The 5,062-nt window shown below is 37.9% G+C and overlaps 1 long non-coding RNA gene across 1 annotated transcript; it reads right to left on the bottom strand.

The window, feature by feature from the left end:
• Positions 1–467: 467 nt before the first annotated feature.
• LOC121999881 lies at positions 468–1,070 on the bottom strand. The gene is made up of 4 exons (XR_006116817.1): positions 1,048–1,070; positions 827–915; positions 608–721; positions 468–523 (listed from the first exon to the last, which is right to left on the bottom strand). It is a non-coding gene; the product is annotated as an uncharacterized LOC121999881 (long non-coding RNA).
• Between the last annotated feature and the right edge of the window lie 3,992 nt (positions 1,071–5,062).

Genomic DNA, 5,062 nt, shown 5'->3' with positions numbered 1-5,062 from the left:
CCTTGCCATGTTTGCATCGTACTTGGATCGAAGTGGACCAAGTAGATAAAGAAAGAAGATAAACTAAATGCCTTCATCTTCTTCATCTTTGCTTCTTAATTCTCCTAATCCTTCATCTTCTTCATCCTTGCTTCTTAATTCTCCTAATCCTTCAAACTTCACCTGTAAGAAGAAGATAAAGAAATGTCACTTGATCTAAACTAAATGCCTATGAATAATAAAAAAAATCTGAAATCTCATAAAGTAGACTTAATTCATTAATAATGCATCATATTGAATGCCTCTCCATGACTAGCTTAATAGCCTGTGCTATAGACATGTCTTCATTTGTTTCATACCTGAGTTTGTTAGCTTGTAAACGTTGAACAGTCATTTCACAAGAGAAATATTTCCAAGTTATCAGCACTACAGATATAAGGTTAATAAAGAACTTGCCTCTTCCAGAATGGTTTCAAAGACCTTACCAGCTTTTTCCACTAGATCTTGAGGCACTTGATGTCCATCACCATCAAAGAGTGCGTAGCTGAAAAATAGAAGTAAATTTGTCTCCATAAGATTATAGTCTCCATGATCAGTGATATCTGTTAGTTATTCAGTTAACCATTACCTCTCCAAGTCATGATCATACAAGATAGAATTGTCACCAGAAGTTCGATAAATTGGTAGACCAAGTCTTCCAATCCATGATGCCAATGGATTCTCGTTGCAGACACCATGCAACCTGAAGTGTCCAAATTAAAACTTCTAGTCACTGAAATTTTGAAGGCTGGCCACAATCCTCTTCCGAAGGAATGAAAACAAAAACACAAAAAAAAAAGAAGCATACCAGGCTGCTCCCATGTCTACAGGAAAACCAAATGAGTAGTCAGTGTGAACTCGACCACCAATTCTATCCCGAGATTCTAAAAGCACAACCTGAGGAATAAAAAATAAACTTCCATGTATACAAATTTACCCAGCCACTTCACACACTGCATTCATATCAGAACTTAGAATCTAATATGTAAAGGCAACTGAAAAAACTGTTAATTTATATCGACATAACACCTGAAAAGCTGTATTTTTCAGTGCATGAGGAGCTGCAATCCCTGCAAATCCACCACCAATGACAATGGCAGAAGGAGAGCGAGATTGCCTTGCTTCAGTCTTCTGATAGAATGATGCTGCAAGAAAATTTAAGTCAATATATATATAGATATATATGTTGATGTGAAGCAGTAAAATGCAAACTAGAATATATAGTGATTTTAACACCATGAAAAAAAAACATAATTAATAATAAATCCAACACAAGAACAAGCAACATATTATGTCGTGTTGTATATATATTTACCAAATGCATTTTCCTTCCACATGGTTGAACTCTAAAAATAATTCAGAAAGTACCCCAATAATAAGACTGACAACAGAAAACACCCCAAACATAAACATTTAGTTTTATTTGCAATTATGACAGATAATCATGTAACTAGCTTCAGTATTCCCACAAAAAAAAAGATATGTAACATAACAATATACTGATACAAAGAAAACTAAAGGGATGACCATTAAAGGAAAGAATACCTTAAATAAAATGAATTCAGAAAGTTCCCATAGGCTCTGGATTAATCCTTTAAGTTTACTTTGATCATGAGCTAAATCATTGCAGTGAATAGATTTAAATCGAAGTAGGTAAAATTCCCATTTTGGCAGCTTGTATACCTCACGAAACCCATCTACAATTTCACACTAGAGGTTGAAATCGAGTTCTTAAAAATCTTTAAACTTGATATACCGAAAGCTGGAATAGAGCAGGAGGCTATACTCACCAGAAAAATCCAAATTGATGCTTGAAATCATTAAAAAAGGGATGAGTAGATTCAAAAATCTACTAAGCTTGAACACCAACATCTCATGACTGGAAGCCCTAAGAATCGACCTGAAATCAGTCAAAAAATTGAAGATTTTGTGACTAAAAATTTACGCAGAAATAGGTCACAAAAAGGACTCTATTTGGGCAGAAACAAGCATAAAAAATATGTAAGGAACAAAACCCCTCAAATGATTTGAAAATGAGGGAGGCGGGGAGGCGAAGGGTGTCAGTGACAGTGGCGAGTACGCGGAGAAGAAGTTTGTCCAAGAGCAGCAGAGATCTCTTCCTCCATCGCAGGTTCATTTTCATTAGGGTTTGGGTTTGATCACTGAGTCGCATGTTGAAGAGTGCATGATAGAGAGGCCTTTTAGTTGAGGCGGCAGTGACGCATATGGCAGAAGCGAACCTGAGGCCCATCTAGGATGGAAGGCAGTGGAGCATCTAGGGTTTTCGACGAGAAGATGCAGGAGGAAGAAGTAGAGGACACTTACTATTAGTGGATTTCATGTCGGAGGTCTTGCCGGTCCTTTATGGACTCGTGGACTGCTACTGCTCCTGCGCGGCTCCGGTGAGCGAGAGATTGTGAGAAAAGAGGGACAGAAATGCTTAGGGATTGAGAAGATAAAGGGTGGAATGCGGCGGCAAAAAACTTTAGGGGAGAGGGAAAGAAAAAAAGCGGGGCAAAAATTGGCGAAGGGGAAAAAACGACGAAGGAAAAAAAAACCAGTATTCAACATCACTTAATAGACAACAGTTTTTAAAAACTATTGTCGTAATCACAAAAAAAAAAACGCACATAGACAACAGTTTTCAAAAACTGTTGTTGTAGTATTTAAAAACCGTTGTCGTAGTCTTAAAAAAACATAAATAGACAACGGTTTTTAAAAACCGTTGTCGTAGGCCAAAAAAATTGCTAAAAGACAACGGTTTTTGTTAAAACCGTTGTTAAAAGGTAAAACAACAACTATTTGGCATAAAACCGTTGTCCTTTGAGTGTTGTTGAATGAGGATTTTCTTGTAGTGTCATATTGGCTTATTTCTGAATTATCAAGTTCTTTAATTTTCATATATTCATCTATGAAACTTATGCTCTAGAGTCTTCTAATTTTGAGTTTAGTGTTGTAGTGTAAGAACAAGAGATTTCAGTAGCATAGATCCATATTTTCAGAATTTTGGAGGAGGAATGGAGAGTCGGTGTTTTCAGCCTGAGTATCAATTTTACCCAACCATAGATCAATAAAATAGGTATGAGTCATTTTCTAATGCTTATAATGATAATTGACTTTCAGAAAGAAAGTTAAATATTTAATTTTCTTAAAAGACTTTGTCTAAAAGTGATTGTTATTCCAATATCCAAGAAGGTCTAGTGTCTCGCCACATCCTGGAAATCAATTACTGAAATAAATATTTAATTAACTAATTGTAAAGTATTTAATTATTTTAACTAAATGTTTTAAATTATTTGTCAAAATTTCTGTTAAAAAAATTCTGATCATCAAAATTTATTTAACAAAAATCACATTTGTTAGAGTTATTTTAGCAAATTTATTTTTCTATATCTAAACAATTCTTCATAATGTTTAACCATTAGAAAATTTTCTATAAATTAGTTATCCAAATGTAAATTTTTTTTAAAAAAAGTTGCTTTTCTTTAAACTTTTAATTTTAGCTTTTCCAAAGTTATTTTAAAAGTATCTTATTTAATATGATCAAAGGGGGAGAAGAGAAGATTAAGTCTAGGGGGAGAGTAATTTTTTTTTTTTTTTTACACATTATTGAGTTACAAATTTATTACCTTGTTATTATGTCTTTATGTTTGTTTACCCTAACATAACTTGGGTTGTTCACATCAAAAAGGGAGAGATTGTTAGTACCCAAAAGTAGTTTTGATGTGATCAACCAAGTCAGGTTAGGTTCTGTTAGTTTTTAACCCTTGTGTCTAAATGTGCAGGAACTTAGAAGCACAGGAAGTCGAGCGAAAGACGCAGCTAGCGAGAAGGACGGCACGAGAGAGAGCTGACGGACTCTGTGCGTCCGAGGGACGAGGTGCTGCAGAAGAGTACGTCGGTGGACGAGAAGGAGGCGTGCGGTGTTTCCAAGGGATGAGAAGCCAGAGAAGAAGATTGCTCGAGAAGGCCGGAAGTTGGGTTCGAGTGAACCCTATTCTGGATGGCTAAAATCACCCAAGCAAGTGGAGCCGGAGCCGGAGCCGGAGTGGAAGACCCAGACCTAAGCGAGTGGAGCCGGACCAAGAACCCGGACCAAAGAGTTAACATAATGTTAACTTAGGTCCGGACTCTCGAACTTGGACCCGGCACCCGGACTAAGAATGTTATCCGGATCGCATCAAACGTGATCCGTTGTAACAGGGATAAATTTTTATCCCCTTGGAGACATCTGGAACCCTTCCAGGCACCCCGACCAGGGTTATAAATACAACCTTGGTCCAAATGGTTGAGACAAAACACTTCTAAACAATTTTCTTTGTCTAGCTTTGCATTTTGAGTGTTGTAACTACTGTAAGAGGCTTCTTCGCCTAAAGAAGACTTTGATAATAAGCTTCAACTTCATTGGATTAACAACCTCCCCGGTTGTAACCAAGTAAACCTCGTTATGCCTCTTCTTTCTAATTTCTTATTTAATTTATGCAAGTGTCAGTTTAATTATGCTATAACGTTCGAGGAAGATTCATGTTATTTTTGCAGGGCTATTCACCTCCCTCTAGCCGGCCACCAAGGGATCTACACTATGTTGATCAAGTCGTCAGAAGTCCTCTGGCCAACGCTACCTGCAGCCAGCGATCAGGTCGTCCGGTCTCTGATATCCTGATGCTCGAGGCAGATCCAACAAATATATAAGGAACAGACTAATAGTAAAATGATGAAATGAATGTAGGGTGGGTATAATATCATACCCTGGCCCAGGAGGGTGCCCTCTGGTAGATCGGTGGGTTGGTCGAGACGCTGCTCGAGTTGTCGTGACCCAGAAGAGCAGATGACTCCGAGCAGGATGAAGAGCTGGATTTGACGGCACCTAGTTGAGCGTGACTTGGATCCGGAAGATGACATGCAAGTAGGGATCTCGCCGCCCCATACGGTCCAAGATATGACATCGGCATGTAGGCCGAGATATGACATCAGTACGCAGGCCAGAATATGAGATCGGCACGTGGGCCGGAATATGAGATCATCACAAAGGCCGAAACATAAC

This window comes from Zingiber officinale, chromosome 7A (assembly GCF_018446385.1).
Source record: "Zingiber officinale cultivar Zhangliang chromosome 7A, Zo_v1.1, whole genome shotgun sequence".
Taxonomy (NCBI): domain Eukaryota; kingdom Viridiplantae; phylum Streptophyta; class Magnoliopsida; order Zingiberales; family Zingiberaceae; genus Zingiber; species Zingiber officinale.
This window is presented reverse-complemented; position numbering and strand designations above follow the sequence as displayed.